The following is a 22272-nucleotide window of genomic DNA, read 5'->3' on the forward strand; positions in this document are numbered from 1 at the left end:
GTTTCTGTTCAACCTCCTCATTTTACAAGCATGGAAGTTGGGGCCCAGAAAGGTTAAATGACTTATCTCAGTCACAAATTAGTAACAGAGATCTCTGACTCCAAATACAACTCAATTTCTAATGCAGAGTGATATTTGAAAACAATTACCTAATTTGGAAGTATCAGTTTGATCAATTTAGAGGCAATGGATATATTCATGGGGTCTCCCTTCTCCCTCTAATTGTAGGGTCTAGCATACAGGGGATATACTTGAGTAGCATTTAGTTCTATGAAGAAAGAAAAGGAAAAGATTTTGCTCTTTCCCTGTGCAGATCAGAACTAGGTGAATAATTAATTCTTATACTGTGTAACTGAGGAACTGGGCTATCTTTTCAAGAATCATATGTTTTGCAAATTCCCTTATCTCTTGGCCCAAAAATATATGTTTCACGCAATGATCCAGGACAATTCTGAGAGACTTATGAGAAAGAATGCTATCCACAGCTAGAAAAGAATAGAAATGCAGAAGAAAACATATGATTTATAACTTGTTTATATGGACATATAAGCTGAGGTTTGGGTTTTAAAGGATAACTCTATTACAAAAATGAACAACATGCAAATAGCTTTTGAGTGATGATACATGTATAATCCAGTGGAATTGCTTGTCAACTCTGGGAGAGGAGAGGGAAGGGGGAAGAAGACAACATGAGTCATGTAAACATGAAAAAAAAATTTAATAAAAAAATAAAAACAAAAATATGTTTCATACTGCATTTTAAGTCCATTGCTTCCCTGGCAGGAGATGGGGAATGATTCCTTTCTTCAGGACACTGGAATCATGGTTTGTTATTACATTGAATTCTAAAGGTTTTTCTCAAAGTTATTTTTCTCTATAATATTGTTTGAAATGTATAAATTGTTCTAGTTCTGCTCACTTCACTCTGTATCTATTTACAAAGGTCTTCCCAGTTTTCTCAGAAACTGTCCATTTTGTCACAATAGAAATAACAATAATGATGATAGCTAACATTATATAGAAAGAAAAAAAGGAAGCATGTATTTTGTAGGGGGAAATGGAGAAAAGGACCTTCTCTGGCTTCCTTGAACAAAAATTTTGCTATGCTCTAATTGAATGTTCCACCCCCACTCACTCCTGTCTAAAAAAGAAAACAAATCTAAATCTTGACTTGCAATATTCAGCATAACTTTGCTGTCATAATCAGCTTTATTTAAATTCCCAACAATCTGAAAAACATTTTTTTTTTGCTTTGAAAGCAAATTCAGCAAATTACTACCCAAACTCTCATGAGCCCCCTTTCCTCAGGGCTCAGGCAGCAATTGATGTAAATAGTCTTATTATGTAATTTTCAGGAAATGCTCTTGGCCACCTTCCCATTTTCTCATTGTTACTCCAAGTTATATATATGGAAAATGTAGATGGGTGGTGCTGGTAGAGAAAGGAAACACACAAAAGAGAATTTCTCAACAGAGTAGCTTTATCACAATGCCACAATTTTAAATAAATGAATAGAACCCTCTAGAAGAAGTCTTCCTAATTAGCTGTGCTTTTCTGGGAAGGAGAACAAGGTCAAAGGCTAAACTGCCTGGAATTGTTAGAGATTTGAAATTTGATATATTATTTTAAAATATAATTTAAAAGTAAAAGCTGGAGCAGCTAGGTGGCTCAGGGGATTGAGAGCCAAGCCTAGAGACCAGAGGTTCTGGGTTCAAATGTGAACTCAAAAAGCTGTGTGACCCTGGGCAAATCACTTAACCCCCATTGCCTAGTCCTTAGCACTCTTCTGCCTTGGAACCAATAACAGTATTGATTCTAAGACAGAAGGTAAGGGTTAAAAAAAAAAGGTAAAAGTTGAAAAAAAGCACCTAATCTGGCAAAGAGAATATTCAAAAAACTATTTTTATATTGGTTCCCTATCTTATACACTTAACATATATCTCAAATTTTTTTTTCAAAAAATTTCCTGTGATTTCATCAATCAAAAAATATTTATTAAGGAACTACTAATTCTTCTTCCCATACTTTTGGGGGAGATGTCTCCCTAAATTATCTACCGGTTTAAACCTGCTTGGTAATCCTCAACCTAGTATTTAGCTGGTCTACTCAAATGGTTTTACCAAGGTAGTTGCTGTGCATGCTACAACTTCTTGGAGTCACGGGTGAGAGCTGGGTGAAAGGCACACACTGAAGCTGAATAAAAAGGTCTGAAAAGAGCTCAGCAGCACCAGAGGTGCTAGTCCTGGTGTAAGAAGGCTAAAAAAATGGTAAGGTGGGGTGGGAAGAGTTGGGTATGATGACTTTGAACAGAGGATTTTGTATTTGGTCCTAGATGTGATATGGAGCACCTAGTTTATTGAATTGGGAATAACATGAGCAGATAAGTTTTTTAGAAAAATCACTTTGGTGATCAAATAGAGGATTTCTTAGAATGAGGAGTGACTTGAATAGGCAGAACCTGACTTTCATTGGAGATGCAAGATTGGAGATTAACAGAGAGGCTAGGGTCATGATGGTGAACCTATGGTATATGTGCCAAAGATGTCATGCAGAGACCTCTCTGAGGGTACATGCACCATCACCTTCCAGAGTTGGTCATGAGAAAGGCAGAGGGACTCAGGCAGAGCTTCTCCCCTCCCCCTCTCCACCACACCTCCCTGCCCCTCTGCCCAGCAGCCCAATGGAAGTGCTTACTCTTTCCTCTGAGCAGAGTGCCTGGACCACTCCCTCCTTTTCTCCCAGCCCTGTTTGGGGTAAGACAGGAGGGTAGGAGGTGGTGGCACTTAGTCTCAGGGGGAGAAGAGCACAGGACATGACACCCAGGCAGGGCACAGCATGGTGTGTCTAAAAGGTTATAAAAGATTCTAAAAGGCTCATCACAGGGCTAGGGTAAGATAGGTAGATATGAGAATCATCAGCATAGAGATGGTAATTATATGAGCTGAGATCATCAAGTGAAGTAGTATAGAAAGAGAAGAGAAGAGGGGCCAGGACAGAATCCTGTGGGACACTTGGTTAGAAGGGTCATGATCTAAATGAGAATCCAGGAAAGGGAGACTGAAAAGGAAAGTTCTTACATGAAGGAGGAGAACGAGAAGAGAGTATTATCCTGAAAACTAGTGAGAAGAGAATTCAGAGAGATTCACACAAGATGAAATGGACAATTTTGATAATGTAAAATTTAAATGTTTTTGCACAAACAACTCTACTATAGTAAAAATTGAGGGGGGGGGGGCATGAAGAGGAAATCTTGTAACAAGTTTATCTAATAAAGGTCTAAGTTCCAAGATATATAAGGAACTGATTCAAATGTGTAAAACTAAAAGCTATTCCTCAAGTAGATGGATAAAGAATATAAAGAGGTAATTTTTAAAGGAAGAAATAGTTTGCTGTAATATATATGCTATACATAACAATGTGAAAGTAGGATATATGATAATATAAGCTATAATAATATGAACATATAAATCACTAATAGAGAAATATAAATTAAAGCAAATTTAGGTTTTATCTCACACTCATAAGACTAAAAACATCTGACAAGAGAAATACAGTTAATTGAATGGCTGAAGAAATGATCTGAAGTAGAAAATTACCTTCAAAGGCCTACATGATTCCTTCTCATATTTTCAAGGATACACTTTCTTATTGGAAGGTTACTTTCATAAAGACTTCTTTGTTTTGTTCAGTCATTTTCAGTCATGTCTGAATCTTCATGACCTCATTTTATATTTTTGCCAGATACTTAAGAGTGGCTTATCATTTCTTTTTACAGATTATTTTACAGATGAAGAAACTGAGGTAAACTGAATTAAGTGGTTTGCCCAGACAGTAAGTAAGTGACTATGGCCAGGTTTAAACTCAGGAAGATGAATCTTCCTAATTCCAGGTCCAGCACAATCCTCTATGCCACCAATAATTTTATAGATGCTATTTTTAAAAAAAGCATATGAGTTTGTAGTTATTAACATCTTATAGATACTTCTTGCTATTAATATGTTTGTTTTTTTCTGTTCTCTTGGGTAATCTACCCACTTGAGATATCTTGAGAAGCAAGTCTGAATGTTTTAAAAATTATTTGACCTCTGTCAACTAGAAAAAACACATAACTATTAAATAGTCAAAATCACTCTTTGATCAAGGGGAAAGAGGTTAGCGCTAATGCGCCAACAGAGCTGCTTCCCATGACTGCACAGAGTCAAGACACCCTGGAACAAAAGAATTTGGGGAACCTATATACCACTCTAGATGACCTGGGGCCTTTAGGATTAGAGGGACAGTTGATTGACTTTACAATGGTGAGAAAGGAAAATGAGGAGTTCCAGACAGGAATAATAGTGAAGGGTTGATGCCCTACAATGGACACAAAAGGGAAAGACTCAGCTCAGGGCTGGGTCACCTTGGTCATGGACCTTAGCTTAGGGGGAGAAACCTTTGGGACAAAAGGGATGCTTAATATTGGATGGGATTAGCTGTTCCCACCCAAACTACCAGGAAGCTCACTGTCTGGTGAAGAGGGACCTTCCCTCAGGGGGAAACCTCTCCTGTGACAAGGTCAAAACCTGGGGTTTCTATACTCAAACTAAATAAACTGGGGATCTCTAGATTTCCATGTTGACACCTCCAAGATTGATCTTTTATCCATGTACTTTGTTCAATCTAGCTGCTTTTTTAAATATCATTTTTGAGTCCTCATATAGAACTCTGAATAGTGCATGATTTCTCTTTCATCAGTGATAAGATTAGATTTTTAATAGGCAAAGAACAATGAGCTGAGGATTTTATTTCTCTTTTTAATGCTTTATAAATAGTTTAAAAAATATTACTGTACTATCAATCTACGAAAACTTCCCACCAATGGAACCCACTCCTGTGACAAAGAAGTTCAGTTAAGCAAAACAAAAGGACAATTTGACTATTTCTTTTAGCACCTGCCCCTGTGATAGTCTGAGTGAAAGGAAGTATATTTTATCTGTTCTTTGGAATCAAGACTGTTTATTTCATTGACATAAGTCCTACTGCCTTTTAATGTTATTTTCCTTTACATAATTGTAGTCATTGTATATATTATTTTTTTCTGCTTACCGTGTCAGTTCATATGTCTCCCTAAATTTCTTGAACTTCAAATCTTTGTCATTTATTACAGCATAATAATATTAATTTATAAAAAAAAATAAAAAAAAAATAATATTAATTTATATTCACATATCAGATTTTTAGTCATTGCTTAATGGATGAGTATCCCTTTCCATATTTTTGCTACCACAAAAATTGCTACCATAAATATTTTTCTTTATCTATGATCTTCTTGGGGTATATGTTAATTACATATCAGAGACAGCTAAGTAGACATTTAATAGTGTACTACAGTAAGAAGGATTAATTCAAATATGACTTCAGATACTAGTTAAATGACCCTGGAAAAACCATTTATAAATCTGTTTGTCTCAGTTTCTTTATCTTTAAAATGGGGATAATAATAGCACATACCTCTTAGAGTGGTTATGAGATAAAATGAAATAATGTTTTTAAATCACTTTGTAAACTTTAAAGTGCTTTCAAATTCTTTTCTAGAATGCTTTGACCAATTCACAAATGTAGCGCAGTGTATTAGTTTGTCTATTTTCCCATAGCTCCTTCATCATTGACACATTTCATCTTCCATCATCTTTCCTACTTCTTTTGTCTTAAAAAATTCTATTTATTATAGTCCATAGCTCTCTCAAAGAGAAGTAGGGAAGGATATTGAGGATAACTGATGAAATAAAAAAGGGAACCAATAAAAACTAATAAAAAAAAAGGAAAATGATGTTGTGGTCACATTCTGAGAGAGAAGGGCAATAAAAGATTGACAGCCTAAATGTTTCACTGATATCCACAAAACATTAAAATACACAGAAAAAGGCCTTCAAGGCACTAGATATATATTCTTCAGGTGATTAATGGTAGAACAAGGACAAAATTCACCAAGGATGAAATGGCACTGATAGATTTCAATCTATATTAATGAAAGGAGTACCTGTGTCCATGAATGAACAGATCTATCAAGGTATTCAAAATAAATTTTATATAGTTATATGTAATTCAAATCCTATTTATTTCACATTTTATTGGGCCAGATTCTGGTCTTTTGATCATGGTTTTTTTTTTTAATTTGGACTGTTTTATTTAAGATTTTTTAATTTACTATAAGATAAATTACATTTTCCAGGTGTAAAACCTTCTTTGTTTATAGTCAGAGCCTTAAAAGCAAAAAGCATTAATTTATTTATAGAAACTTTTTTTTAACTTTCCTAATGCTTTTTGGGGTATATTCTTGGGACAAGAGCAATATTGTAACAATTAGGGTTAAATCTTTGTTCCCATTCAAAATCACGCTAGTTTTCCCTTAAAAGGTATTGAAACCATCCTTGAGATTACTGGCTCATGCTGTTGACAAAATTTCCCGATCTCCTTAGTACAAAATAGTCCCAAAGAGCTTTAAAGACTATCTATCTCTCATGCTTGTTCGGTAGAAAACTGTAATTGAAGAAAGGGAGCTTCTCTCAGTTAAATTGACAAATTTTGTTTTTAATGCCTCACCTGTTAAATCCACCACTATGGCTAAGTAGAGCATCTAGAGGGCACAGTGAATAGAACACTGGTCCTGAATCAGGAAGACTCATCTTCATGAGTTCAAATCTGTCCTCAGGCACTTACTAGTCATGTACCCCTGTGCAAGTTACTTTATTCTTTCTCAATTTCTTATCTGTAAAAATGATCTGGAGAAAGGAATGGCAAACCACTCCCGTATCACTGTCAAGAAAACCCCAAAACTGGTAGACATGACTGAAATCACTTAAGGAATATGACTAAGAAAATCTCCTTTTACTAACTGTGGAATGAACGATTCATTTTCTTCATAAGCTGCTAGGAGACTGGCCTGAGCCAGGCTCAATATGGAACAGCTCTTCTAATTAAAATTCAGGATGCCTGGACCCTTATAGAAAAACCCAGAATCTGTCAATAGAAAGAGTAACCCCAAAACAAATGAAATTGAATGTGGTGAAATAACCAAATATGGCTCCAAAGATGAGATAAGTAAATTCACCTATTCCCTTCTTTCCCTGTAGTGAAGGGAAGAAAGGATTATTGATCAAAAAATTACAAATATTGGTTATATTTGTTTGATATGTTTATTAGATCCATAAAACATCTTTCCCTTTTTTCAACCTTTACTGTAAAGGAGGGAGAGAGAAGAAATGTTGAAGAATATAGGTAATGTAAAAATGAAGGATATAAAAAAGGTTGTTTTTATAAAGAAATAAAAATAAGCGAAAACATACCTTATTCAAGAGTCAAATTTGAACAAAATTTTGAGTAATAATCACTGAAAAAGAGGTTGTTATTATAAGTTAATTATCTCCCTACCAAAATAATAAATAAGGACCCAAAACATGCTTAGCAGTCAAAGATCTTAAAATAAAATATAACCAGCTATCTAGATTTTAAAAGGATGTCACATTGCATCATGTTTAGTTTCCCCCTCTTTTAGTATCCCCTACTGTTGCTTTTTCACAAAGCTTTGACAATAGTAATGATGAAAAAGAAAGTGTCCTGTTCCTAAAGTGAAGCCAGTGAGGATTAATAAGTATACCCTTTCTTTACATTTTTTTTTAGTTCTGGATCCATACAATTCCAAGATGAATTTAATAACAGAGCAATTGCTTTCTTAACAATAACATAAAAACCAGTCTCACTTAGGATTTTTGCTGCCTGGAGTGACTTGGTTATGACTTATTTATTCAGTCAAAGCATGACTTCCATACTAAGTAAATAGGAAGCACAGCACCTTTCAGCTCTAAGCATTCATGGAGACTAGCATAAATTTTAAAAATGGAAATTCATTTCCCCCAGTAGCATTGATGGAAGATGACTTTCTCTCCCAACCACTAGCATCATTCTAACAATTGAATCCCAAGAACCAAATTATATCTACTTCAGGACTAGTGACTTAACAAGCCAATGGAATTACTGAAATAGCTTGTAAACCTTCTTAAGGCTAATAAGAAATAGTACTTTAAAAAAACTTTCTTTTTTCCCCCAATTACATGTAGAGACAATTTTTAACAATTGTTTTGATATTTCACAATTCATATTTTCTTCTTCCCTCATTCCTTCCCTCCCTTCTTCTCCCTTCCAAAGGTAGTAAGTAGTCTGATAAAGATTATTACAGTGCTTTCATGCAATACATAAGAAGTAGTATTTTGAATGGCACTTCTTTCTAGGACCCTGAAAAATCTCTCTCTGATATCATTAACCTCTAGATGGTGAACCTTTTAGAGGAGGAATGCCAGACCCTGCCCCAACTTCCCCTCCCAGACAATAAGCTATGCCCCTCCCCCTTACCTTACACAGGGGAAGGATGAAGCACTCCCATTGGGCTGCTGGGTGGAGGGGCAGGTAAATGTCCTTAGCAAGTATAGAGAGGGGGTGAGAAGTAGCACAAGCACTCTGCTCCCCTCCAGCTCTGCCACTTGTGAGCCTCCCACCTTAACCCTAGTGCTCTCCCATTGGTTGCTGGGCAGAGGGGTTGGGTGATGTGAAAAAATGTCATCAGGCTGGGTGAAGAGGGGATTGGGAGCAGTTCCACCTGAGTCCCTCTACCTTTCTAGTAACAAACTCTAGGCAGGGAGGAGGTAGCTGAGTGCCCACAGAGAGTGCTCTGCATGTCATCTTTGTTACCTGTGCCATAAGTTCACCATCACTGCTCTAAATTATAGATGTCAACAATAATTAACAATTAAAGAAGAGAATCTTAACTAGGAATCCATGAACTTGTAAAAAAAAACAATTTTTGTATTTCCATATAGGCAGCTTTCTTTGCAAATACATTTTATTTTGTGCATTTAAAATGTTATTCTCAGGAGCAGCCCCAATGCCATCCCTGAGTTATTTCCATTTATTTGTGTTCTTTTAAAATTTCTATTAAAGAATAAATTTGTTAGATTTAATAATAATTTTTATAAATACATGTGATTGGTCTTTTCCTTATTTCACCTGGTGTCCTTTAGTTTTTGGCATAATTAGTGTACCAAGGGAACCACATAAGAGAGAAGAACCTTTCATATCTCAGGGGCAGGAGTTCAATATGGAACCCATTGTTAGAGTATTGTGCTCTATCACTGGGCTATAAGTACTGATCATTTCATAAGTACCATTCTAAGAGCAGAATTGCTGTGAAAGTAGGTCATATTTTATAAATCTGCCTTATTGCCAGTAGCCAATGTTACATAAACATAATGCAAACTAATTTGAGGTAGAAGGAAGCACTAATAACTGTGGGAATGAAGGAAGGCTTCAGAGAGGAGATGTGACATGACTTAAGTCTTAAAGATAAGTAAGAGGGGAAGCTAGTTATTACAGTGTTTGGAGTGTCAGGCCTGGAGACAGAAGGACCTGGGTTCAAATTTGACCTCAGACATTTCCTAGCTATGTGACCTGGGCAAGTCATTTAATCTCAGTTGCCTAGCCCTTGCTGTTCTTTCTTAGAATTAGTACTAAGACAGAAGGTTAGTTTTTTTTGTTTTTTTTTTTAACAAGGAAGAAAAGAATTCAAAAAGTCAGAAATGAGGAAGGAATGCACTCCTGGACTTGAGTGGGGAAGATTAAAATAGATAGAAACATAAATGGAGTGTCCAGTGTGGATAAATACTAGCAGTCCAGGATGATTAAAATGTAGAGTTCCTGAAGAGGAGAAAAATAAAATAAGACCAGGTTTGTTGGGTTGCTGGTGATACTGGTAAGAAATAATTCAGGATTATTGGTGGGGGTGGGAGATATTTTGTTGTCTAAAGTAGATTGATCCTGAAGGTATAACTGTACTACCACTAGAATAAATTAATCTCTTGGTGGTGGTCATGGTAATAGTGGTGGTGGTAGAAGGGTATATATGTGTTTGTAGTGTGTGTGTGTGTGTTTAAGAAAGGATCAGAATTTGAAGTGGGAAAGAATTTCAAGGAAAGAAAAAGGAACTATAAAAATGTTATGGCTAGAAGATACCATCTGATCAAACAACTCACTCATCAAGTGACAAGTGACTTACCCTAGCACAGGTGATAGCTGCATGAAGTCCAAGCTAGTTTAAGATAGAGCCTGAAAATCACATTTTATAGAGGCTGACTTAGACTAACTTGGACTCTGTGGCATTAGCCAAGGTAGGATAGATAACTGCCAATGAGGATGCTTACATATTTTAACTGTAAGATGACTATCTGGTTGAGAAGTTTTTGGACTTTTAAAAGAGATGATACCTTTCCCCAATATCTTCATATATTTTCCTTTTACTCTCCAGGGCTATGTGATAATTCACCCCTTCTTCATGTAATGAAATTAGAGAAAGAATAAAGTAGATAAGGAGAGGTTTGGGCAGAATAGAAAATAAGGCATCATTTCAATGCTTCTTAGCCACAATATGATTTTTCCCAGCACATTTGCTAGTTATCTGCTATGTTAATTTCTCCAGATGCTGGAAAGCTAGAAAGTATTCTAATACTTGAAACCCCTGAAAGAAGTCTTTCAGTGTGTGGAATTACAAATGTGAATTCTTGGCTACCCTAGCTGTTGCTTTCAGTCATTCTGAAAAGGCAACATATCACCAAGAATTGAAGCTTTATTCCCAAGGATAACATTGCTGTTTCAAGCATGGCATTCTGCACTGAACTGTGCAGAACCTGAAGTCACTGCCTAAACATGGATGTTGTTCAGTCGTTTCTCTTTTCTGTCATAGGAGTGGTCCTTTTAAAGAAAGCAAGGACAATGTCTCATGTCAATTTAAAAAAAAAACACTCAGTAGATGACATCATTATAGAGGTCAGAGGAAGGTAAGTTTATTTTAAAAGTTACTGTTTTCCAGTCTTCGATGGTCTTTCTCATGTTTTCTAGGGCTATAGGAAATTAATACATATAAAACTCTTCTCTCTGGGTCTAATTAGTCTTCTTCCTTTATGCTGTTTTGGGGTGTTTTTTTTTTTCTTTTGGCAGGGGAAGTGGTTTGACATGGACTTCAAGAATGTAAGGGTTCCTGGAGTGAAAACTACCTTCACTCATGAAGATCAACAATTTTTCTGTAACATATAGTCTTAGAGTACGGCCTGGATCGCTTAGAGGATGTGCTTTTCTCACAGTCACAGGGGAACCAGAAGCAGGAGTTGAACCCAAATCTTTCTGGCTTCAAAGACAATCTTCTATTGACAATGCAAAACTGCTTCATTTCTTCCATGGATGGTAGCCATCAACAGGGTTGAACCTCAGCAAAAGAAGGGAAAGTGCATTAGTGATTACCTGTATCAGAGATTGTTCTCTGACAAGCATATTACACTATCGTGGTGTCTTGTCACTCCTGGCAAGGAGGAAAATCATCCTATATAATCATTCTCCCCATGGGTGATGCTGACTTGATGTGTCGTTTCATTTCATGAGTATGTGCATCATAAAAGAAGTCCATATGAAGGTTGTAGAAGGCTTAACCTCAAGCATGAATAATAATGTAATTAGGAGCATCATTGGAGAAGATAATTGAGGGAAATTCAGAGATTATTTTATTGATTAGGCAACCATATGAATCTAGCTGCTGCTTCTGTTATAGTTTCTCTATAGATTCAAGTGCCCAGAAAGTTTCTCCAGAGGGAGGAAAAGAGAATGGAATTGAAAATATACCACTAGAAGAAAGATGACAATAATCCTCTAGGATAAAGAAAGAATGGTGGAAATTTTTCTTTTCCTAGTGCATCCTGGGGTAGGAAGTTGTGTGATAGAATAGAGAGGAACACATCAAACTATGGAACTAAGGGCTCGTTTCTTTACTTCCACTGAATTTGGAATCAAACTTCTAGGCAGTCATGAGGATTAGTGGGGAAAACAGCCAGTGGCCAGCACCACATGGAGATGACAATGACCAGCTGCCCCAAAACCATGCAGTCCAGAGAGCAGGATATCTACAGGCCGGCTCTAAGGGAAGAGATGCTGATCCTGGAGCAGAGATGGGGATAGGAATCAAAAAGAAAGAGGTATCCAAGTTTTGAGGCTTCCATCCTGTTTAGTTGATGAACACAAGGGGGAGACTGAACATCCTTAGCATTTGCCCCTGATTATAATTCACAATCCTGAAAAGAAGTATAGAAACTGGCTTCCTTTTTTCCTTTCCATAAACTTTGTGTGAGTACAGTTCAGTACTTCCCTCCAGCCATACCCAAAGATACTGGAGGGCAAGTGGGAGGTGGCTTAGCAGAAGCCTGGAGGTGATCGAGGTCACATGAAAGCACTTGTTCTATCTTCTTTCACTTCATGCCATGTGTAAATAAGCAAGATGATCACAGCTTATTAAATCTTTGAATCTATGGGTGGGGGGTATTATGAATTGGGAAGAGAGAACACCCCCCAAAATGGGGAGAAGACTGTTAGTTCTAACCTCAGCATTCTCTTACTTAGTTCACACTTGATCTTGAGACGAAACCCTCATATTTGTAATTAAATTACAAAAGCACATTTATTTTTCCCCTAATACAACATGGATATGCCTCAAGGATACAATGGTCTTTAGGTTCTCTGGACAGGTTCCTATGCATCTTCATATAGAACTGCATCAAATCATTATATTGAGATGTGTTGAAAGACATGCTGACAGGGGCATCTGGGTGGCTCAATGGGTTGAGAGCCAGACCTAGAGCTGGGAGGTCTTAGGTTCAAATTTGACTCAGACACTTCCTAGCTGTGTGACCCTGACTTGCCCAGGGGTCTTGATTGCCTATAGTTGGGAATTTTTAATGCCTCTAGGTGACCAAGAAATTTCTTTGAGGAAGCCAGAGCCAATCGAATTCCAGAAAAAACCTTGTTTCCTTTTAGGGAAAATTAATCCCTAAAGGAGAAGGAGGAGGAGGAACAACACACCATTTTATGAGGAGGGGGAGGGGGAGGGGGATGTTGTGTTAAGGAAATGCTAGTAAATATTAGTTCTATTCATAGAGGCTCATGAACTTTTAAAGATTACAGGTTTTATACTGTACTATTTTTAGTAATATTGCTTTTCATCTCCCAGATTATTTCCAACTTTACTTAGTAGGGATTGGGTACAGGTTAAAGGCCTACCAGTGGCTAGGGGGGGTCTGACACATTTTAGGATGGTTTTTCCCAACTTTGGCCCAAGAAATTGACAAGATTCCCAGATTGGTATCTCAGAAAGGATGGGAATATCTGAGTTGTAGAGAACCAGATTCTTTATGATCCAGCAGACATCTGAAACATTATATTTTTGGAGAGTTATGGAAAACCATATAGTCATACAAGCAATTCTGGACTGCTTGTACTACATATGTGTCCAAGGTATTGCATAGGCAACTATCTACTCTTCTCAATTCTAAGGCTAGCCCTAGGAATCACTGTATAGAGAACATTGCTTCCCCACCCCTTTGCCTTCCCCTTTTCCTGGTCAAAGAAGGGAGAACATTGGCCTTGAAGTTAAGGGACATCAGATTGTACTCACAATAACAATAATAATAGCAAACATTTAAATCCTACTTTAAGGATTGCACAGCACTTTATAAATATCTTCTCATTTGATCATCTTCATAATAACCCTGGGAGATAGATGCTATTATTCTTCCCTACTTTATAGATAATAAAACTGAGGCAAATGGGTTAAATGACTTGCCTAGAGTCATACAGCTAGTATAAGGTCAAATTTGAAATCAGATCTGACTACAAGCCCAAGATCTATCCACTGACCACCTAGCTGCTTCACAATATCACCAGCCAATTATGATAATGTAGATAAATTAATTAACTTCTTTAGGATTTAATTTCTTTGCCTTTTTTGTAAAACCCTTACCTTCTTAGAATCAATACTGGGTATTGGTTCTAAGGCAGAAGAGTGATAAGGGCTAGGCAATAGGGGTTAAATGACTTGCCCAGGGTCACACAGCTAGGCAGTGTCTGAGGTCAGATTTGAACCTAGGACCTCCCATCTCTGGTCCTTGCTCTCAATCCACTGAGCCTTCTCTTCGCCTTTTTAAGAAGAGTTTAGATTCACTAATTTCCAAGATCCAGTTCAAACTTAATGGGGAAAGTCTATAAATCCTTGTAATATAAATCTTACATTGTGCTAAGAATCCCCTACTTATCATGCATCTTCAATATAGACAATGTGGTACTTGTATTTGCAGGCATGGAAAAAATGGTTTTATAGCTCAACAAACATTTTTTAAATGCCTATAATATACAAGGCAAGTGTTAGATGCTGGGATACAAAGCCAAAAACGAAACAGTTTATGCCCAGCAGGAGATTACATTCTACTAGGAAAATACAATACATGGGTAGATGAATAAATATGTTACACAAAACACTTTTAAAAAAACAAAACACTAACAGTTAACAACTGAGGGATCAAAAAGTCCTTTTTAGGAGGTAGTATCTGAGCTGTGTTTTCAAAGAGGTTCTCTCAACCCAAAGGCAGTATGAGTTACAATTCACTTAATAATCTGAAGTTTCTCTATAGTTAATGGTGGCACCTGGTTGGCACAGTGGATAGAGTGCCAGAATCAGTCAGGAAGACTCATCTTCATGAGTTCAAATTTTACTTCAGATACTTTGTAGCTGGCTGACCCCAGACAAATCAATTAATCCTGTATGCCTCAGTTTCCTCATCTGTAAAATGAGCTGGAGAAGGAAATGACATTCCACTCTACTATCTTTGCCAAGATAACCCCAAATGAGGTCACAGAGTCAGAAATGTGTGAGCAACAGCAAACAACATGCAGTTAATAATCTCTTCCTCTAGTCACAACTAATCTGATTGTTTTTTTTCTCCTTTCCTCATCACCTGACATTTATATAAAAATCTTTCTTCAGTGGCATTTATTTATACATAGTCACAGCTTTCCTTGATCCACAAAAATGCAAATAAAGTTGAAGGGAGGGACTGTCTGTAGGTATAGCTGGGCAGGTGAATTTTAGGGTAAGCACTAGTTTCACTTGATTTTATTGTGTGCCTGTCTCTGTATTAATATAGCATGTTATATCCATGATTGGCTGGCTCTAGTTGACCAAAATGAAAGCTACAGAGCTAGAGAGACAAACAGAAAGACAAAGACAGAGAGAATGAGAGGGAGAAAGACATAGAGAAAGAAAGGCAGTTATAACAGAGGAAAAGTGACAGAAAGACCAAAATAGAGTATACATGAATTATGGCTGCTAACATAATTGCACCATACATATACATAGTACTTTACTTTTTTCAATCTACTGTCCCATACATTAGCTTCTTTGTTCTAGAAGCTATTATTCAGCATCCACTTACTACTTCCTTTGGAGGAGAGAGGTCCTCTTAATAATAGCAGGAATTTTTAGCCCATCAGCTGACTAGGATTAGAGATGATTTGAGAGGTGAATGTGACTGTATACAAAACAATACCATTCTAAACATGATTGATTGTTCATTCTGGGAGCTACAGGATGTCCAAGTAACATTTGAGTGCCTTTGGAATCAAGCCATTTATTGAGATGAAAACAGAGGCCATTCTTTTCTCTCCAGTAGATTTGTTTTATGACCACCAATTTATTAAATGTTCTTTGAACCAGAACTGGCCCTATGCAAAACTGTCAAGTGAATGAAATGTTGGCAATACTATCCAATGATGAATATCCAAAAATGATATTTTTCCTCCTTCTTCCTCATCTTTGGGTCCCATCTCTTTCATGTGCCTAAGACCCTCACATTATTTTTGCATTATTCTTTATCAAAAGATTTCAGTAAATGATCCAATATGCTCATTTACAGTGAGATACAAACAATTGAAAAGACTTGAAATATGAGACGTGAGGTGGCTAGATGAGATTTAGTGGAGATGGTATAGTTTCCCAGAACTAGGAAAACCTGAGTTAGATGGAATCCAGTTTCAGACACTAATCAGCTATGTGACCCTTGGCAAGTCCCTTAAGTGCTTCCTGCCTCAGTTTCCTCACCTATAAAGCAGAGATAAAAATAAACCTACTTCCCAAGGTCGTTGTGAAAATCAAAAAAGGAAATATTTATAAAGTGCTTAATACAGTGCCCAGTATATAGAATTCAGAATATGAACATTAGTTATTAATGTTATAGTTATTAATCCTGGGTGCAAGTATTTGAAAAACAAGGGTCAAAAACTTAAGGCAAAAAAAAAGTATCATCAAGTGATGATATTTCAGTTATCAACAAGTCTGCTGAGGGAAATTATCTTTTGGAGTGGGGGAACCTTTATGTCACTGTAATAGAAAGAACACTAAATTTGAAGTCAAAGGGTGTGAGCTAAAATCTTGACCCTGTTTTTTTGCTTTCTAAGGGGCCTCGAAAAAATAATTTCAAATCTCAGGTTTTATTTACTAATCTGATTTTTTAAAAGAGGCTAAAATAAATGATCTGCAAGGCACTAAATCTTAAGATTCCCCTACTCAAAATCATATTTCCTATACCACTTATAAAAACAGTTCTTATAAGTGAATATATTTTCAATTATCTCTTCAAAAGAATTCTAAGTGCATAGTTATCCTTCTTATATGTCTTTTTCAGCATCAAAGTAGCTAAGGCATTCTATTAGGATAGCAGATTAAGGTCCCTAAAGTCACTCCTGAATGAGACCTGAGTCATGGAAAGTTTGAATAACTTATCTTTCTTCTATTCAAGATACACCATTTGGGATTCCTATTCTTCGACTTACTAGAGTTTTGCTGTGGTTGATACAAATAAAAAAGCAAACCCCATAATTTGGAATCTTCTATCACTACCACTCTGAAAGCAAATATACATCTTTTATTTTATTAAAATAAAACAAACCTAGACCTGTGATTTAATTGGTACATGAAGCTCCTGGGAAGATGAGAGAATTCTAACAATTCAAATAGGCACCTGCTCTAAAATGCAGAGCCTTAGAGCAGGGGTTCTTAACCTGAAAGGTTCGAGAACTTGGAAAAGAGAAATTTTTCATCTTTATTTCAAAATAATTGGTTTCCTTTGTTGCTCAAAGTACTTTATGCATTTTAAAACATTATGGGACACCTAGGTAACACGGTAGATAGAAGACCAGGCCTGGAGTCAAGAGGGCCTGGTTTCAAATTTGACCTCATACACTTCCCAACTGTGTGGGCAAGGCACTTAACCTGGCTTGCCTAGTGTGTGCCCTTCTACCTTAGAGTTGTTACCAAGAAAGTTAAGGCTAAAAAAAAACCCAAAAAACCAACAACACATTGTCAGAAGGGGTCCATAGATTTCACCAGATAGCTAAAGTGGGTCCATGACACAAAAGCTTTAAGAATCCTGGCCTTACACAGGTGCTTTCAGCAAAGGTATCAAGTCACAGAAGGTCACAGCCTACAACACTCTCAGGGGCTGTCCCATCCAGATTAAAATGTAATTGAGAAATAATTAACAAAATAAACAAAAAATATGATAAAACATAGATAATATTACACTTTAAAACTAAATCAAATGTGATTGGCAGGGATCCTTATATACATGAGTGTCTCCATTTTTATTTGAGTTTGACACCATTGGCCTGGGGATACTTAGTAGGTGTATATATATATATATATATATATATATACCATTATAGGAAGAGGGATGGGAAAAGTCATGAATCATGTAACCATGGAAAAATATTCTAAATAAATAAATAAAATTTTAAAATAATAAATATATACCATTGTATGTATTTATCACTTGATGAAGTACATCTGTAAAGCTTTTACTTACTTCACAAAATTTTTGAAATATTTCTGCAAGTTCCTTCTCTACATAAAAAGTTTTGCCATTATCACTTTTTTATTTTGTTTTTATGATTGAAATTTTATTTTTTAAATTAAGTAAATTTCTCTTCCATTCCTAGCCCATTGAAAAATGAGAGATAAATTCCCTGTAACAATCAATGGAGTAATATTTAAGTACCTACTATGTGCCAAGCACTGTGGTTAGTATTGGGAATACAAAAATATGCAAGCTTATAATCTAATGGAGGAGAGAATATGCAAACAAAGCAAAAAATATGCATAGTCAAGTAAAAGAAATTCCTTCATGCTTTAAAAATGTCTCATTGTATACTCTTAACATCTCTTTGTATATTTTGGCTGGAACTTTTAGGATGGTTAGTGTCTAGTGTTATGTTGACGAAGGTGTGGCACATGTGCCCCGGGATGCAGGAGGGTCTGCTCCATTCCTCTTCTCCACTATACCTGAGGATATTTTTTGCATGCCCCACCCCTCTGTCCAGCAGCCAAATGTGAACACTTCCTCCCTCCACTCACTGGGGTAATGTGGGATAAAGGAGCACTCACAGGTGGCTTGAAGGTGCAATTTGGGCACATGATCTCTAAAAGGTTCACCAATGCTGGTCTAGTGCATAGAATTTGAACAATAAATAAGTACCATTTCAAGATCTGACAAATGAGTACTATGATAGGCCCTGAAAGCTATATTTGACAAGACTATGCCATAAGCAAAAAAGGTTAAAAAAAAAAACTTTGAAGAAGGAAGCAAAGAAATCACTGCACCTCTCCAATATGAAGTAGAGAATATAGAAAGACCAGAAATAGAAAAGATTGCAGTGTAGACAATACCAAAGAAAGGAGTCTGAAAGGATGGCTAAAGGAATAGGGAATGGATGATTAGACCATACTGTTTCCATAAATGTTTGTTTGTTTTGGTTTTGATTTTATTTCAACTAATAAGGTTCAGAAGATATATCCCCTGGGGACACTCAATAAGCACAGGGAGAGGGGAGTAGGGCAAAGAGCTACTTGTTACTCTCCCCAAGACCAGTTAACTTTTGACAACATATAATGGTGGTTATTTCAGAAATAAAGTTAAATCAATGACATATAAATACATATTTTAGATTTTAAAAGGTTCAAAGGTGAGGACTTATCACTCTAGATATTTTTTACTGAATTGGACACAGTATTGTCCTGTTGCTCAGATCTTATGAAGATCCCTGGCAAATAGATGGGTAAAAGAAATAGGGTGAAAAATTGTGATGTATATAGTAATATTCATTTGCTGAAGCTAAGCATCCTTTCCACAAGTTCTCCAAACACTCTTCATGGTGTGGGGGTGACATTGGATTTTTCAAAGATAAATCTTAGCAGGTACTAAATGTATAATATCCTGGTGACCTTATGATCACCACTCTTCTCCAGCCCACACGCCCCACTATATCTCTTCTCGTCATCAACTGCTCATACACTGGTGATATTATGGTTCAGTGAAAAGAGTATATCTATGGAGTAAGTGAAAATCAATTCAAATCCTGACTCTGACACTGCCGGTATGATCCTGGGCATTTAATCCTCGGATCTGAGTTCCCTCATCTGTAAAATGAGGTGGTAGTAAACGGTGACTAGATCTATGATTCTATGGTATGGAAATGAGATCATGAATGTATCAAAGTATCTGAAACATATATAGAGAAAATTACAGAGTTTCTCTGTTTATCATACCCTATTATTTGCAACTCTGAAACAAATTTTGCAACACTGTCTGGACAAGACATAAATTAGATAATTAAAATTTGAAAGCACAGATTGTCTTAGTAATAAACTATTTAGACTTGATAAAGATACTGTAGCTTTCCAGAGGCAATAGTTGCTTTTAAAGAGTTCTTCTAAAACATAATTTTGCTTTATATAGACTGAGTAATGTAATTGGAAGAGCACAGGATTTGGAATCAGGAGGCTAGTATTAAAGTCTTCTCTGACACTTCTTAGTTGTGCTGTCATGAGCAAGTCAACAAACTTTCTATTGCTCAGTTTTCACATATTTCATGTTGTTCTAAGGAGGGCCCTTTGTAAATACCCAAACATGTATAAATGAGAGCTGTTAACATAATACAGGGCCTTCATTTCTGCCTAGCTTGACTCTGATAGAAAGATATGGAATTTGATGGCACTGATCTAGGAAGGTTCCTTTCTCCCTTTTGCTCTCTTTCTCTTCTCTTCCAGGTTCAGTGAAGTCTCCAAGGTGTTAGTTGTTGGAAACAATTCAGAAACAATAATTGTTATTTATAAGATATACAAGGAATTCCTTTCTTGTTCTAGTTGATTATTAGGTCTAAGCCAGGCTGCCAAGAGACTAGGATGCTTCAGGGGGATACAGAGGCTGATATTGACAGTATAATGGGAAAATTCTCTCCTCTGATCTTGTCACAGCCACAAAGGAACAAGGGAGTTTAATCATTTGTAAGTTGGTCTTCCACTCCCCCTCCCCTTCCAAATCTCCTGATACAAGCTCTTTCAACAGAAGTTCTATTCCTATACTAAGATATATCCTATTCCTATAAGAGAGCATGAAGATAACTTATCTAATTATACCTTAATTAACTAGATCATAACTAGGAGTAGATCTGTGATGTCAACTTCAAATAAAAAAGAGGTGGGACATTTAGCCATAGACAGATTCCTGAAGCTGAATATTGACTTGGAAAACCACATATTAACATTATCTATATTCTACTCTATTTTTATTAATTTTGTTAAATACTTCTCAATTATATTTTAATCTGGTTCAGGCAAAGTGTTGTGGGCTATGTTATCTGATGCCTCTGGAACAGAACAATAGTTTCCATGAATCTTCCCATAGAGAATTATTAACCTCCTGTGACCAAAAAAAGAAACAACTAGTTATTTCCTAAAGGAAATGGAATGGCTGAATTTAGTAAAGTATTGGAAGCTTCATGAGACTGTTATTTTGGATACCTTCTAGGAAACAGAAGGCTCAAAGCAATTGCTAGTGATATCTGACCCCAGAGATGTGAGCCGAAAACATGTTAGCTAATATGATTAATCTAGGTTATAACAGACTGGATCTGATGTGACAATTTCATTAACATTTGTTTCCCAACCTGGAATCATTCAGTGTATGAATCAGTTCCATCATCATCATCATCATAACCATAATCATCACCGTAATCATCACTAATATCTATATAGTGCTTTAAGGTTGGTAAAGCGCTTTATAAATATTATCCTGTTTGTTTCTCAAACAATTCTTAGACGTTGGTGCTATTATTACTAACATTTTACAGACAAGGAAACTGAGGTAGACAGAGATTAAATGACTTGTTCAAGTTCACACAACTAACAGGTGCCTGAGGTGGGATTTGAAATCAGATCTTCCAGAATCCAGGTTCAAATTAGTTGCGATATGGCTTCACCAACCCCTCACTCATTTGTAACCAAAATGGCAACGTTGAAATTTGGTACCTCCATGTACTGCAGTCTCTTCTACAACATTCACTTCTCCTCCAACTCTAGCCAAATGGCCTCTATGCTCCAAGTTAAACATTTTCTGCTCTTCTGTTCTATAAATAATAAAAGGTAACTATCTTCTATCATGAAAAATACCAATAACCTTCCTTAACACTAGAATATCTACATGGTGTTATAGAAATGTCTGATACCATCAACTGCTCCTATGGTAGCAAGACATATAGAGAGAATTTTCACTTATGTATGCACCTCTCCACTTCCAATCTCAGTATAACAATATCCTGACATAAATGTTTTCAGCATCACTTCTATTTCTACATTAAGTTGCAAAAGTGTTGCCCTACCTAGTTACAAATTAGTTGGACTAGTCTACACTTACAGGGAAGTGGATTGGGTTTCATGTGTCTCTTCAAAGAGAAAGTTTTGATGCCTATGATTCTGATCTAAAGAAAAATCATCATTGATTTCATCTTTAGATGAAATCTAAATCACATACCAGCCTGTTAGATTTCTATGACCACAGGATTCAATAATATGCCTGAAAAAAAAATAGGGAATGTTTCAAAGTATTTTAGGATTTAGTTCTCATTGATCTGTGATACAGATTCATCACTGCCAAAATTTTCTATTTTCCATGGACTCAAAAGCCTCTGGCATCTTATAACACAGTTTTGCACATAAGCCTTCCTCAGGAACATACAGACAACAGAGAATATTATGTAGAAGCATAAGAAAAGTTTGTTATTCAAAAATAACAGACCTTAGAGTCAAACTGCTTCAAATACCATGTTCACTGATTCTCCCTTCTTCCAAAACAATCAGTTCTTTATTAACACTAGATTAAGTCAGTTTATATAAGAGGTTTGCATCTATCTGCTTTTACCTCTTACTTGCAGGTAAAAAACTGAAGAGAATCTAGTGTTCTCACAGGACATACTGCCTACTCCCCTCACAGCTGTTGCCTTGATTTCCTTATATAGTAACAAAGTCCTGGCATCCATCCAACA

This window comes from Monodelphis domestica, chromosome 2 (genome assembly GCF_027887165.1).
Source record: "Monodelphis domestica isolate mMonDom1 chromosome 2, mMonDom1.pri, whole genome shotgun sequence".
In the NCBI taxonomy this organism is placed as follows: domain Eukaryota; kingdom Metazoa; phylum Chordata; class Mammalia; order Didelphimorphia; family Didelphidae; genus Monodelphis; species Monodelphis domestica.